The following is a 16,233-nucleotide window of genomic DNA, read 5'->3' as shown; positions in this document are numbered from 1 at the left end:
GGAATTAATAACAAACAGAACCAGGGAACCCGTGACAGCCTTCTCGGCCAAGACAGGAGAGGATGGAGGAGAGGCTTCGCTTCACAAGCCCTGGGGCAGTCAATCCCGGTGCCCCCGCAGGACGCGGAGGAGCGCCAAGCTGAAATGCAGGAACGAGCAGAAATGCCGGGCTGGCGGACGAGATGTCTCAGAAGCTCTGCGGCAGTAGCTGGAACTGGGGGACGCCCCGGCAGGGCAGGGGGTGCGGGGCGGCAGCGCAGAGAAACCCAGAGCAGCGCCCAAAGAGCGGCAGGGGTCGGGCAGCGGCGGCCTGGCTCCCAGCAGGGCAGGGAGAGGGGGCTCAGGATTCCCGGGAACACGAGCAGATGGGGATAGGTCCCTCACTTAGTGAGGCGGGGTGTTAATAAGGCCCCTGATCTCACGAACAGAGGCTCACCCCGCAAGAGAAGCAGCAGCTCCGGGCTAGGTTATGAGAGAGAGAGACAGACAGAGACAGAGAGACAGAAAGATTGTAGCTGTCCCCTACTCTCCTTCTACTGGGGCCAGCCAATTTCTCAAGTACCCATAAGTACCAGCTACTCAGCGCTTCCCAACAACCCATGAGAAAAATTCTGTAGGTAAGAAGGAGCAAAAGAAAAGAAACCTAACCCCCAACAAAGTAATTTTTAAAAAGGCTTTAAACAATGTGTCTGAAGAGCTTTTCTGCACATTATTAACGACATCCTAGTGTTGTCTCAAGTCTCCAGCCAGCCCTGAGTTCGGTGATGAGGAACTGCAGATATGCATTGCAGGAATGCTACCTGGAAAAGATGTCTGACAGCTTGGACTGATAATGGTTAGATGGGGAGCAGAGACAGAGAATTCAACCAGGTCCATTTACGCCAGGAATTAGTTGCTGCTAGACCAAGATAATATTTTCACCTATTTCCCCTTTTCACAATTTCATTTCTGCACTTGTTAAGACTACAAGTGGGGGAAAAAAGAGTCTGTTCTCTAGTTCTTCAGAGGGATATTTAACACCTTGATACTGTCACAGCTGAATAAGAGCTTGTATACTGGTTTCAGAATTATGTGAAAAGTATTTAATGCCTCCATTTTGCAAGATATTCATCCTCTTTTGGGCCTATTTTAGAGACAGTCTTTTAAGATCATGGGGTTCTGACTTGTGTGAAAACTTATTTCACCCTGTGCTGAAACCTAAGATGTAAAACTGGCTGGAAATTATGAACACAAAGCCCTTCTTTTCTGTCTGTTTATTGTTTATTACGAGACTTATGAAGGATGGGTAATTGAGAGGGATCCACCTTTTCTTTTGAAGCTCTCAATGTAAGCATCCTATACATACAAAAATTATTTACTTTTAATTGTTATTTTGAGTTTTGCCAAGGACTTGCCTGTTGCCAGGGAAACTTTTGAATATGCAGAGATTTAGCAGTCCCTGTCCAGACGCCATTTGTCAAATAGTAGCCATATATATACACATACATACATATATGATAAATAATTAAAAGGTAGCAAATCACAGCCTGTGGACAGTGATCCATGTAAGGTTAATTAAGGATGTAGGAGAAAGGAATTCCCTCACATTCCTGTGGAAATTCCCTAGTTTTTCTCCTTCTTCCTTCAGGCTATTCTGATTTCATTAATGAAATGTGTAGTAGATACAATAACTGGCTCCCCTTAAGTGATATTTCCTACTTTCAGCTTTCATTCACAAACAAGATAATTTCTGTATAGCTCTGTCTAGTGTTCTCTGGCTACCAAGACATAAAATCTCACAGAAGAAAGAGCCAAATTTTCAGGTAGCTGTGCTCTGCTAATATGTCACTGTTTCCAAAATGTTAGTTTAGGTGAAAAATCGTGGATGCTTTCCTGAAATTCAGGCTTCATCAATCATAATCTGTGTCTGGGATCTTGCCAGCCTGGACGAGAAGCTGCTGAGCACAGAGCAATTGGGAATGCACCCATGGTGCCTGAACACCTCTTTGATTCACAAATCAAAAAGTCTCTTCCCTGAGGAGCTCCACAGCTCCTTAGATGGTCCAGGCAGCAGGAGGGATTGAGAGGCAGGTCATTTTGTCAGCAGTCAGTCCTTACTAGTTTATCCACAGATATTCAGCACATTGATGCCTGTGTTTGAAAACAAAACCCCTGGAATGCAGTACTGAAACTCTCAGCTTTGATTTGGGCTACATGGAAAATTTTGATCTTTAGAAAGTGCTGACTTGACTGGTTGTCATGTGGCTATTAGTGGCTCTCAGACACTGATTGTTTGGTGAATTGTTTGGAAAAGAACTAAGAGGATCTGCAGGTTGTCAATTCAGTATTAATATTTAATATATTAAATATTAAATAAATAAACAAAATATTAAAATATGAAAAATATACTAATAATTTTAAAATATAATTATCTTTTTCTTCTGGATAAAAGGAATGGGCTAACACACAGCTCATAGAGCCACAGATGTTCTTCCAAAGACCAATGAACCAGATTCTTATGAGTCCTACAATCAAGAAAATAAAACATGTAGAACATAAAAAATGTAGAACATTGAAAAGCTATTAGTAACTAGTAGTGGTAATATGAAAGTAAAGAACATGGAAAACACTAGAAGACAATTTTGAAGCACACATTACATTTATTTGCAGAGTGGAAGCAAATCCAAATGTCTAACGTTTCAAACATAAAGGCTCAACAGGGAGAATGTAAATCCTATCCTTAAGTTATTGAAGTTTAATCAGCTATATCCATAAAAGACAAACTGAAAGAGCAGAGCAATGGGGAAAAGTCTATTTTGTAATAAACTGAAACAGCATACTATGTAGTAAACAAAGTATATGCTTCCAGTGTGTAATTTACACTTATTTAAAATAAATGTTTTAGTTGAACTTGTTCAAAACACTCAAAATTCAGTGAATAAATCCATTCAAACTAAAGTCATAAATTCAAGATTTGAACGAGAGCTAGATTAAACCCATTTAGAAATGCTTAGTAGATTAAAGAATTCTATAAAGTAGTTAATTTATGGGTGCAACAAAACCTTTTCATATAATACTTCCTTTTCCTGATGCAATTACCAGTTGTCAGTTGATTCTGTACAATCGTTTTTTGTATTGTTAAATTCACTGCAGCTCTAAGTTGTGATTGTGAGGTTTAAGACTTGGGCAGTGAAAGAACACCTGGGGGCATGAGTTCAGCCAGCAGGGTAATAACCAAAGTTTGCATCTGAAAAGGAGTACTTTACAATCCACTGAGCTAAACATGGACAGCAGTTTCATTGCACTACAGAGAAAGCAGAAAATCACATTCTTCCTCCATTCTAGATGCTTTGAGCTCTCTGTTGTAAGTGAATGTCATTGTTTTCATTTGGACAAGGAAACTGAACTTTGGACAATGAAGTCTGAAAGAAGTGAAACAACATATATGTGATCATTGCCCTAACAAAACCAGCAGATACCAAGATCTTCTCAGGTCTTGGTACCTGGAGGAATTGGATTCAGATGTCAAAACCAGCAGTGATAGGACTTCAGGTTACAGACAGTTGTGAGACAGATCTACCTAGAACTTACCCAAAAGACCAGAAAAATCTGGATGAGGTGTCACTTCCATTTTGCTTTGTGAAAAAAGGAAGACTTTAGTGATGAAATCAGCACAAAACTAAAAGCAATTTCCATCTCCGTTTCCCACTATGTCTTTGGAAGAATCTCAAATTTGGGAGCGGGGGCTGCAGTGAACCTTGAGCAATTCACAGTATTTGAAGGGAGATGGACTTCTCTTCCTTTATGAAGCCTAACTGTGTGTTTGTGGTTTCCTGACACAGTATTCTGCTTCATTTATGTGACCAGCAGGTTCCCAGAATGGCAACAACTTTTTCTTTCCTGTGACTGCCATGTTTTGCAGCATGGTGCTTTTGTCCCAGTCGGGCTGTGCTGCTAACAGAGAAGGAAAAAGTGTATTCTCTTTGTAAAGAGTTCTGCTTTGCCCTGCCGCCAGAAAGGGGCAGAACCCACACCGAAAACATGCAGATTGTACATATACCTTCTGTCTCAACTAGAAAGAAAGTTGAAGAGTTCAGGAGGCCAATAAGTTGCTCCCTTGGAAAACTTCAGAGCAGATTTGAAGCAGACATAGTGGGCCCAGAGGAAGCAAGATCTTCCCCTTCTTAGTTATGTATTAGCTGTCTGTCCAACTACCAGAAAGAACTGAATCATACACTTTCACAGAAAATATTTTTTAAACTGTGAAATTTGGCAGAACTTACTCCACCTGCCCTGTGCTCCAGCTGGACGTCAGAGATCAGACAGGCTGGGTGTGGCTGGGCTCCAATTCTGATTAGAACCAATACAGTGCTGTAAGTCTGGTTCAGAATGATGTTTCATGAAAAGTGTGATTTATTGATTGGTGTGACAGAATAGGGGTCAGAAATTGCCATGGCACTGGTGTCAAAAAGGGGAAGTCAGTGGTATCATCATAGAATGAAGCTTATTTCATAGGCCTCCTTATGGGGCAGGAGATGGCCCCAGACCTTACATAGCCCCAGAATAGAAAGGTGGAGCCTCCTGTCACTTCTTTTCCCTTTTAAGTCCCAGGTCTATTGTTTGCTTTGAGAGTGGGAAAAAGGCAAAGTTCTAACTGATGTAATTTCATGAGCAGGTGGAGTTTGAGGGACTTTATTCACACATGTAATGCATATGCAGGTTTTATTTTGCTGGTATATGAGGGAGCGTGAAAAGCAGTATGTATTTTTGAGTGAATTAAGCAAAGTTCTACTTCTGGTCACTGTTTGGACCCTTCCTTGGCTTAGCTCCCATTGGCTGCATTGTTTTAAGCAGAGCATGACCACAATCTCTTTGTGCCACTCCATCCTTTGTTTCCTGCCTCTCTCTGAGCAGCACACCAAGCTCCCTCAGTGTCCCTGCTCCTGGGGCTGCAGACTTCTTGTTTCTCGTGAATTATTGCCCACACAGACACTTCTCTCCCATGCTTTGTCTTTCAGTATTCTCTTAACAGTGTTCCTGTTGTGAATTTCAGCATGATCTCCAGAGTCCTTAAGTTTGGCAAAACCCCCCTGCATTACTTGCTGAAGGATTGTTTTTCCAGATTTCCCTGTTTGTTTCTGAGCTCATAAGATTCACCTGCCTGTTTAGAAACCAACGGGATCTTTTTGTATTATGTATCAATGCCCTCACTGGAACTCAGTGTAATAGGCTGTCTTTAGAAGAATGTCATCAGAAGCATGTACAGTGGTGCCAAACATAGTACTTATTCCTTTTTCTGTATGTTTAGTAAGCAAAGCACAGCCTGGGGACAGTAACTTATGTGGGTTGTAAAGGCATGAAAACTGTTTTAACATCAGGTCTGCAGTTTGTTCCTTCCTTTGCAAATCAGTTGCATGGTGGATAAGCATTCCCTCCATTTTATAATTTTACGCGCCAAGATATGAAGATCTTGGGACCCAATTAGCTGGGTTGCTGGAGTTCAACACATTGGAGAACAGGTATTTAGCAAAAATCTGCCTAAAGCTTCTCCAGGTACTTAGCTTCAGTTTCTGCCTAAAGACTCTCCAGGTACTTGATTCAAATGTGGTCTATAAAAACCTTGACCCTTAATCTCTTCACCCCTCCATCGGTCTGACTTCTGCTGTGCTGCCATATTCTGAACCCTCCTTTGGGGAACACGATTTTGCTGTAGTTCTGGGACGTCCATGAGAACTGTCTCGAACTTCTGTGAATTTCTGCTCTTTTTGGTAATTTTTTAAAGGTGAAAATCCCCTATTGTTATCTTTGTCTCTTCTGTGTCTCCTGTCTAATTCTGTTATTCTATTATTTTTTTAGGATGTTTGGTAAAACTGATATGAAATATGTGAAACCCAGTAATTCTGAATTAGGTGGTTTTGACTTTGATGTTGTTCTCGTATTTTTTTTTCCTTTTCTCCTTTTTTTTTTCCCCTTCAAAGGAAAGCTCTGAACTACTGAAGAAAAAGCTTGATCTAGACATGGAGGAGCTGTGGAATTTTAGAAGCTTTTGAAATTAATGACTGATTATATGCCCTTGAACATTTCCTTTTCCAGACACTGTATGTTTATTGATGACAATCACAAGAAAATTGCTAGAAAAAGCACTGCCATGTTTGTAAAGCATTTTTGGGTGCAGAAATGTGTCTTTTGCTACTCTGTTATACAAGTTACTTTAAAAGTGAAGTTGAAGCTGGTCATAAAGTGAAGTTGAAGCTGGTCATTCTTTACCTGATGACACATCTGCTTCACATTCTGTTGAGGCTTGACAAAATTCCTGTCCATCTATGTGTCTAAACACAGTTTTATTGTTATGCCTGACTAAAGGTGTGTACAAATAGATGGATTAAAGGCATAATGAAAAGAAAAAACAATCCAAACACAAATTTGTCTAGAATTAATAGACTGGGATTTTTTGTGCTTGTTGGGGGTTGGTTTTCTCCCTTTTCCCTCTGTGGAATTTTCCCCATTGTCATGCTAAGATACCTGTTGACTGGGCCCTAGTGACAAGGGGGGGGGAAGAGAGAAGAGGGAAACCCCGCGAGATTCAAACAGCCAGAAGAGGAAGCGGAAGGCTGGGTCTTGCCCCATTTTCCCCGTGGAGTTCGGACAAGAAGGACGATCGCCGCCTCAGCCGCATCCCTGCCATCCCAGCACCGGGAGCCATCCTAGGGCTGCTATCAGACCCTGTCCTGCTGCCTTCTCGCTTTCCAGCACTCTGCTGAGCATCGGAACTGACACCGTGAGCAGAGGGCTCTCTCCATCTCTCTCTCCCCTGGGACAGCGCTGCCATCACCCCCAGCCCTCCTGCAGCTCTGCCAGACCTGCCTGCTCCCAGCACTGGGAACTGCAGCTCAGGGAAAAGGTGCCTGCAGCCAGAAAGGACTGGGACTGAGTTACTGTTCTGTTTGTGGCTAATTTCATAGCTGCTGTTGTTCTTGTTTGTCTTGTTAGATATACTATTAAAGAACTGTTATTCCTACCCCCGTATCTTTGCCTGAGGGCTGCCTTAATTTCAAAATCATAATAATCTGTGGGAAGGAAGGATCACATTTTTCAGTTCAAAGGGAAGCTTCTGCTTTCCTTAGCAAACACCTGTCTTTCAAAAACCAGGACACCTTGAAAGAAAAAAGAAATGGTGTAGAGTTAAAGGGCAGAGTTGATTCTGATACTCTCACACAGAGGCTTTCCAAAGACCATAGAAGCTCCCCAAGCACCTTTCCAATGATGGCAGTGGTGGATGTTACTTACCTGTGAGTTATCTGTGGTGAACAGAAGTTTGAATGGGAATTGTTTAGGAATGTTCTAATTAAGAACAGTAATGTGCTGTGAAGGAGAAAATTCTGCAAGAAAATTGCCCATTAAAGAGAGAACTAGAGCAAACATAAACCAATGGGAAATATGAGGTACAGGCTGTGTGCAGTTACATTCTGCCCTAAGGTCTGTGCTAGTATAAAAACTGCAGTGCTCTTTTACTTACTTGCAATGAATGTGTGGAGAAAGCAAAAGGATTTGCTTGGCAGTAGGTTGGGAAATTTTCCTTTAGTATTTCCTTTAGTATTTTATCTATTACTGGTTAAATGTGTAAAGGGAAGTCATGTGGCAAGGCAGAGGGGTCTTTGTCCTCTCCTTAGACCTGGTCAAAGTTGCTTCAGTGTTCACCATTTTTTTTGCCTCATTTTTGAGCCGCATAAAGGGTGTGAAGGCATGGTTGCTGGTAGTCAGCCCAAGGACAGGTTTTCTCTCTATGTGCGTTTTGCAGGGTGGTCTGAAGAAGGAGCTTCCATCAATCCAAGATTTTTTAACTTTAGAGATCATGGAGAAGTCTTTGAAATGGAAGACGTTCTAGTAGCTTAACAAATGAGTATTATTATTCTGCACTGCAGAGACTTTATAAGCCAGAAATGGTTGTAGTCGTCCTTCAAAAAGAAATAGGGTGCAGGAAAAACAGGGTTGCACAGTGATATGGCATTTTCAGTCATTTAATGAAGAGGAGGGCTACCACATCAGGTTTCTAACAGAGGATCATAAATCCTTTCATTTTCACCTTCCATTGGCCTTCAAATGAGAAAGGGGAGTAAGGGGCAGAGCTTCTTGTTTAGCAGGTATGGTTTTTACTGGCATGTTACATGAAGTTCCCAGGGACAGAGCTCATGGAAATAATTCCATTACAGAAAGCTAATGACAGCCCTTTGTTCTGTGCTGGACTCTGCCACATCAGTAAAGGGGTCAAGGCTGCCTGTCCACAACTGCAGTGGGGTGATTCCTTAGGAGTGATGGTGCTGATGCAGCCCATTCCAAAAAACACAGAGGGGTGCTGTGGGCTGTGCATCTGTAGGGTGCATATATAGATACCATGTGAGGTTTCCATGGTGTCCTGATTTGAAAGACAGGTATTTGCTAAGAAAGGCAGAAGCCTCCCTTTGAAATGGGGAGTGCAATCCCCCCTTCCTCCAAATTATTATTATTTTGGAATTAACGGAGTTCTCAGGCAAAGATAGGGGGATAGGAATAACAGTTCTTTAATAGTGTATCTAACACGACAAACAAGAACAACAACAGCTATGAAATTAGCCACAAACACAACAGTAACTCAGTCCCAGTCCTTTCTGGCTGCAGGCACCTTTTCCCTGAGCTGCAGTTCCCGGTGCTGGGGGGCACGCAGGTCTGGCAGAGCTGCAGGAGGGCTGGGGGTGATGGCAGCACTGTCCTGGGGGGAGAGAGAGATGGAGAGAGCCCTCTGCTCATGGTGTGGGTCCCAGTGCTCAGCAGAGTGCTGGATGGTGGCAGGTTAAAGCAAGAAGGCAGCAGGACAGGGTCCAACAGCAGCCCTGGGATGGCACAGGCAGCGGTCCTTCTCATCTGACTCTGTGGTCAAAATGGGGTGACCCAGTGCCTTCTGTCTCCTCTTCTGGCTGTTTGAATCTCGCAGGGCTTCCCCCTTCCCCCATGCCAGGAGGGCCTAGTCAACAGGTATTTTAGCATGACAATGGGAAATATTCCACAGAGAGAAAAGGGAGAACCATCCCCCAACACATGGTCAGGAGCAGCAGAAGATTCTATATGCTTTGATTAGAAGCTTTCTCACATCCAGCTCAGCATCTGCACTGAACTTCTGACTTGATGAACTGGATCTAATGACTTGTGATTGAATTTTACTGCAGATTAAATATTGACAATGCAGAATTGTTGCTCTCTGTTGACACCTTGATAAATGTTTATGGATTGATGTGTGGAATGAGAGAGCAGCTGTCTTCCTTAATGTTACTTTGGAAGCTGAAAATCTTGTGAAGAAGATTGTGGTGAACAGGATATCAGTGTGAATGTTGCCACATTGTGCTAATTAGATGCTGAAGTTTGATGGCTTTTGTGGTACACATTCTGTCATTAAGTTGTATGTTTTTCAAAGCTTTTGCAGAACAGATAAGTTGCTGAAGTTAAACCATTTTCACAAAATGCATCACAAAATATCTTGCTCTATATTTCACTTCACAGAAAGCTAATTGGGCACCTTCGCATAGCACTAGGAAAAAAAATAAATCTCAGATGCATTTTGCTAGGTTAAATGGCAAATCCAGCCCTTAGTGTGAGAATGTGAACTCATGGTATTGATAAGCATCCTGGCAATTGCAGTGATAGTTATATCAATACCAAATGCAGCCAAAGGTTCAGGGATCCAAGTCAAACAAGAGGAATGACAACAAGGAAACAAAATAATCGTGGAGTAAAATAGCATGTCTTTGGAGCTATTCCCCAGCCTGCAGAAGGGGGAGAAAGAATTTGATTTGGCTAATTGTTTTTTTGCATATTCCTGGGAGTTTTGGAAAATGTGTGTGATTTCTGCTTAGAGGACAGACTGTGGAGAAGTTACAAAAGGAGGTGTCTTGGTTTGAAAGACAGGTGTTTGCTAAGGAAAGCAGAAGCTTCCCTTTGGACTGAAAAAAACGTGATTCTTCCGATTATTATGATTTTGGAATTAAGAGAGCTCTCAGGCAAAGATATGGGGTAGGAATAACAGTTCTTTACTAGTATATCTAACAAGAAAAACAAGAACAACAACAGCTATGAAATTACCCACAAACAGAACAGTAAACTCAGTCCCAGTGTTTTTTGGCTGCAGGCACCTTTTCCCTGAGCTGCAGTTCCCGGTGCTGGGGGCGGGCGAGTCCCGCAGACCCACAGGAGGGCTGGGGGTGATGGCACCGCTGTCCCGGGGGGGAGAGAGATGGAGAGAGAGCCCTCCGCTCACGGTGTGGGTCCTGGTGCTCAGCAGAGTGCTGGATGGTGGTAGTTCACAGCGAGAAGACAGCCGGGCAGGGTCTGATGATGGTTTCCCGACGCTGGGATGGCGGAGATGGAGGAGAGGCGGCGATCGTCCTTCTCGTCCGAACTCCGCAGGGGAAATGGGCCGAGGCCCAGCCTTCCGCTTCCTCTTCTGGCTGTTTGAATCTCGCGGGGCTTCCCTCTTCCCTCCCCTCCCCTCCCCCTTGTCACCAGGGCCCAGTCAACAGGTATCTTAGCATGACAATGGGGAAAATTCCACAGAGGGAAAAAAAAGGAAAGAACTAACCCTCATCATTATCCACTCTGAATTTTCCCCTACCATCATGCCAAATCAAATTAAAAATCTTCAAATTATAGACATCCATACAGTTACAGATACAGGCACAGTATTGTAGGTAGTTCACCCTAAAACAAGGTCTCCTTGGGGTATGCATCTGGTCTTTCCATCCCTTTGCATGATCCACCAGGTACACCCTGGCCCTTGGGCAAAAACCACCCCCCGAATTGGACTGTCTTTGCTGGAGGCAGGGTTCACCCAAACAGTTTTTCCCAGCATACCTCTCATATGCACCACTGGAACCTTGACCACATCTGGTGTTTTCAAGGGCTCAGACTGGGCAGGGCCTGCTCGATTAGTGGAACCTTGGGTGTTCACTAACCATGTGGCCTTTTGTAGATTAATCTCCCAGTTTTTGAAAGTCCCCTCACCCAGTGCCTTCAAGGTGGTTTTAAGCAGTGCATTGCACCGTTCCACTTTCCCAGCCGCTGGTGCGTGATAAGGAATGTAGTACACCCACTCGATGCCGTGTTCTCTGGCCCAGGTGCTTATGAGGCTGTTCTTGAAATGAGTCCCATTGTCTGACTCAGTTCTCTCAGGGGTACCATGTCTCCAAAGGACTTGTTTTTCCAGGCCCAGGATGGTGTTGCAGGCAGTGGCATGAGGCACAGGGTAGGTCTCCAACCATCCAGTGGTGGCTTCCACCATGGTCAGCACGTAGCGCTTGCCTTGGCGTGTCTGAGGCAGTGTGATGTAGTCAATCTGCCAGGCCTCCCCATACTTATATTTGGACCACCGCCCCCCATACCAGAGGGGCTTCACTTGCTTGGCTTGCTTGATGGCAGCACACGTCTCACAGTCATGGATAACCTGGGAAATACTGTCCATGGTGAGATCCACCCCTCGGTCTCGTGCCCACTTACAGGTAGCATCTCTGCCTTGGTGACCTGAGGCATCGTGGGCCCATCGAGCCAGGAACAACTCTCCCTTGTGTTGCCAATATAAGTCTATCTGTGACACCTCTATCCTTGCAGCCTGATCTACTTGCTCATTGTGTTGGCGCTCCTCATTAGCCCGACTCTTGGGGACGTGGGCATCTACATGACGGACCTTTACGGGTAGCTTCTCTACCCGACTGGCAAGGTCTTTCCACTCATCAGCAGCCCAGATTGGTTTTCCCCTATGTTGCCAGTTAGCTTTTTTCCATCTTTCCAGCCAGCCCCACAGAGCATTGGCTACCATCCATGAATCAGTGTAAAGGTAAAGCTTTGGCCACTTCTCTCTTTCAGCAATGTCCAGGGCCAGCTGAACGGCTTTGAGTTCAGCAAGTTGACTTGATCCACCTTCTCCTTCAGTAGCTTGTGCAACCTGTCGTGTGGGGCTCCAAACGGCTGCTTTCCACTTCCGGTTCATCCCCACGATGTGACAGGAACCGTCAGTGAAAAGAGCGTAGCGAGTTTCATCTGCTGGCAGTTGGTTGTATGGTGGGGCTTCATCAGCCCGGGTCACTTGTTCTTTCTCCTCTTCATTGGCAAGACCAAAATTTTCACCTTCTGGCCAGTTTGTAATTATTTCTAAAATCCCAGGGCGATTTGGGTTTCCGATACGGGCGCGCTGTGTGATGAGGGCGATCTACTTGCTCCATGTGGCATCGGTGGCGTGGTGGGTAGAGGGGACCTTCCCTTTAAACATCCACCCCAGCACTGGTAGTCGGGGTGCCAGGAGGAGCTGTGCTTCTGTGCCAATCACCTCTGAGGCAGCTTGAACTCCTTCATAAGCGGCCAAGACCTCCTTCTCTGTTGGGGTGTAGTTGGCTTCAGACCCTCTGTAACTTCGACTCCAGAATCCCAGAGGTCGGCCTCGGGTCTCACCAGGTACCTTCTGCCAAAGGCTCCAGGACAAGCCCTTGTTCCCGGCTGCAGAGTAGAGCACATTCTTCACCTCTGGTCCCATCCTGACTGGGCTGAGGGCTACAGCATGAGCGATCTCCTGCTTGATCTGGGCAAAGGCTTGCTGCTGCTCAGGGCCCCAGTGGAATTCGTTCTTCTTCCGGGTGACCAGGTAGAGAGGGCTGACGATCTGGCTGTACTCAGGAATGTGCATTCTCCAAAAGCCTATGGCACCTAGGAAAGCTTGTGTTTCCTTCTTGTTGGTTGGTGGAGACATCGCGGTGATCTTATTGATGACCTCAGTGGGGATTTGGCGCCGCCCGTCTTGCCACTTTACTCCCAGGAACTGGATCTCTCGGGCAGGACCTTTGACTTTGCTCCTCTTGATGGCGAAACTGGCTCCCAGCAGAATCTGGATGATTTTCTCTCTTTCTCAAATACTTCCATTGCCGTGTTCCCCCACACAATGATGTCATCAATGTATTGCAGATGTTCTGGAGCTTCACCCTTTTCCAGTGCAGCCTGGATCAGTCCATGGCAGATGGTGGGGCTGTGTTTCCACCCCTGGGGCAGTCGGTTCCAGGTGTACTGCACGCCCCTCCAGGTGAAAGCAAACTGAGGCCTGCACTCTGCTGCCAGAGGGATGGAGAAAAATGCATTGGCAATGTCAATGGTGGCGTACCACTTTGCTGCCTTGGACTCCAGCTCGTACTGGAGTTCCAGCATGTCCGGCACGGCAGCGCTCAGCGGTGGAATCACTTCATTCAATGCACGATAGTCCACAGTCAATCTCCATTCTCCGTCAGACTTGCGCACAGGCCAGATGGGGCTGTTGAAGGGTGAGTGGGTTTTACTGACCACCCCTTGGCCCTCCAGCTCACGGATCATCTTGTGGATGGGCATCACGGCATCTCGATTTGTCCTGTACTGCCTGTGGTGCACTGTGGAGGTGGCAATTGGCACTTGCTACTCCTTCACCTTCAGGAGTCCCACTACAGATGGGTTCTCTGACAGTCCAAGCAAGGTGTTCAATTGCTTAATATTTTCTGCCTCTACAGCAGCTATTCCAAAAGCCCACCTGAGTCCCTTTGGGTCTTTGTAATAGCCATTCCTCAGGAAGTCTATGCCTAGAATACACGGTGCCTCTGGGCCAGTCACAATTGGATGTTTCTGCCACTCCTTCCCAGTCAGGCTCACCTCAGCCTCCAGCAAAGTCAATTCCTGTGATCCCCCCGTCACCCCAGCAATAGAAACAGGCTCTTCCCCCACATGTTCTGATGGTATTAGGGTGTCCTGTGAACCAATATCAACTAATGCCCTATGTTTTTGTGGCTCTGATGTGCCAGGCCATCGGATCCACACCGTCCAAAAGACCCAGTTTTCCCGTGCCTCTCCCTGGCTAGAGGCAGGGCCCCTCTAGCACTGGTTATTATTTCCTTCCTGGGCATACATGTTGGAGGTTCCCTCAAGGGGATCTGACAAATCATCCTCCCTTTTGTAGTACCCTGCATCTTGGTTATGGGAAGTTGAGGCTACCTTCACTTTAGTGGAGCTCTTTTGGTTAGTGTTTCCCTCCCTGAGTTGACGCACCCATGCTGCCAGGGCAGAAGTGGGTTTCCCATCCCACCTCCTCATGTCTTCCCCATGGTCACGCAGAAAGAACCACAGGTCAGCTCGTGGGGTGTATCCTCTCTCCCTAGCTGGGGGACTTTGGGCTCTAACTCTGGCATCTGTGACTCGCACTGGTGCTGCATTGACCTTCTTCATCTCCTCCCTCATCTCTTTCATCTCCTCTCTGAGTTCCCTAATCACGGCAGAGACCTGAGCCTGCATGGGGCCATTCATTATACTCTCAAAATTCCTGAGCCTATTGGCAACAGAACCCACTGTCTCGTGGTTGGTGTCAGCATTAATGGCTGCAATGAATGTGGTGTATTGAGATGGCCCCAGGTGTGCCAGATTCCACAACATCTGCCCTGTGCACCTGACCTTGTTGGGGTCATTGTCATGTTGTCCACCCCTCCCAAAGAATATCTCCAGTACTGCCACTTCTCTCAGCTGTTGGATCCCCTCCTCAGCGGTCTTCCAGCGCATTCTATGGTGGTGCTCCTGCATTCTCTCTCTATGGACAAACCTCTCTCTTACACTCATTAAAAGCCGCTCCCAGAGGGAAAGGGGGTCTGGTTCCCTTACGAATATGTCATCCACACCTGAGTCCTGGGTCAGGGGTCCCAAATTCCTTGCCTCAGCACCATCCAGCTGCACACCTGTACCCATAAGGTCCCAGACCCGCAGTAACCACGTTGTAAAAGCCTCACGGCCCCTTCGTACAACATCTTTATGCAGATTACGGAGGCTCTTGTATGACAGGGACTCTGTGACGATCTCAACCTCTGGCTCCCCTGCTGGTTGTGAGAGCCCTGATTTCTGATCCTTATTATCCAGGTGCTTTGTTTTCACCTTAGACTTTCTAGTTTCCACAGGGGCAACTACTGCTGGCTGTGAGTTCCCTTGCAGTTCAGCTGGAACCTGGTGAGATGTAACATCTGTGGATTCCACTGCTGTACCATCAGGTTCTCCCTCTTAAAGACAGGGGGAGAGTTTCTCAAGAGCTGGGGAAAGGTACTCCTTCAGCATTTGGCCCATCTCCTTCACTAGAAACCCCACCCACTCTGGATGGTTCCTTTTTGAGGTGAGCTCTGGGGCAGAATCAGGCTCAGGGGCAACATCCTTAACCTCTGGGGCAGAATCCTTAGTCTCTAGGGCAGAATCCTTAGTCTCTGGGGCAGGGGCAGGGTCAGGCTCTGGGACAGAATCCTTAGTCTCTGGGGGAGAATCCTTAGTCTCTGGGGCAGGGGCAGGCTCTGGGACAGGATCCCTATTCCTTGGGGGACGTATCAGGGTTGTCATCCAAGTCAATGTCCCCTCATCTCGGAATGTTAAATAGAACAGGTTTACAAGGCCTATTAGCAATGTCAGCCACTGTATGACATCATTACTGCTTAGAAGAGATTTGAATCCCTCAAAAGCTGGTGGAGCAGACCCAAAAAACTGTGTAAGGGGTTGGGACAAAATTTTCCCTGGTGTCATATCCTCACAGTATGTACCATTATTAAAGTAGCCCCAAAAACATACAGTTAGAGTGTGATAGCTCCGAATCCATGTGCCCACCTTCCAGAGGAAGTTAAAAATCCATGAATTTCTCACGTTATCAGCCCACAAAAGGAACTGGATAGTAGTTACAGCAGCCTGAGTTATAGGACCCATGTTCAAGTAAGGGATTGCAAATGGGAGAGATAAAGCTGTGGCCACATGGAGCCCAAACCACGGTAAGCTGGACAACATGATGCCACCTAACACAAAACTGAGGTAACTCAAGAACTGTTATTCCTTTTTCACCCTTTTCTCTCAATGCCCTTGGGCCCCACGTTGGGTGGCCAAAATCTGTCTTGGTTTGAAGGACAGGTGTTTGCTAAGGAAAGCAGAAGCTTCCCTTTGGATTGAAAAAACCGTGATTCTTCCAATTATTATAATTTTGGAATTAAGAGAGCTCTCAGGCAAAGATATGGGGTAGGAATAACAGTTCTTTACTAGTATATCTAACAAGACAAACAAGAACAACAACAGCTATGAAATTACCCACACACAGAACATTAACTCAGTCCCAGTCCTTTTTGGCTGCAGTCACCTTTTCCCTGAGCTGCAGTTCCCGGTGCTGGGGGCGGGCGGGTCCCGCAGAGCCGCAGGAGGGCTGGGGGTGATGGCAGA

Source organism: Cinclus cinclus, chromosome Z, assembly GCF_963662255.1.
Source record: "Cinclus cinclus chromosome Z, bCinCin1.1, whole genome shotgun sequence".
Classification (NCBI taxonomy): domain Eukaryota; kingdom Metazoa; phylum Chordata; class Aves; order Passeriformes; family Cinclidae; genus Cinclus; species Cinclus cinclus.
Note: the sequence above shows the minus strand (reverse complement) of the source record.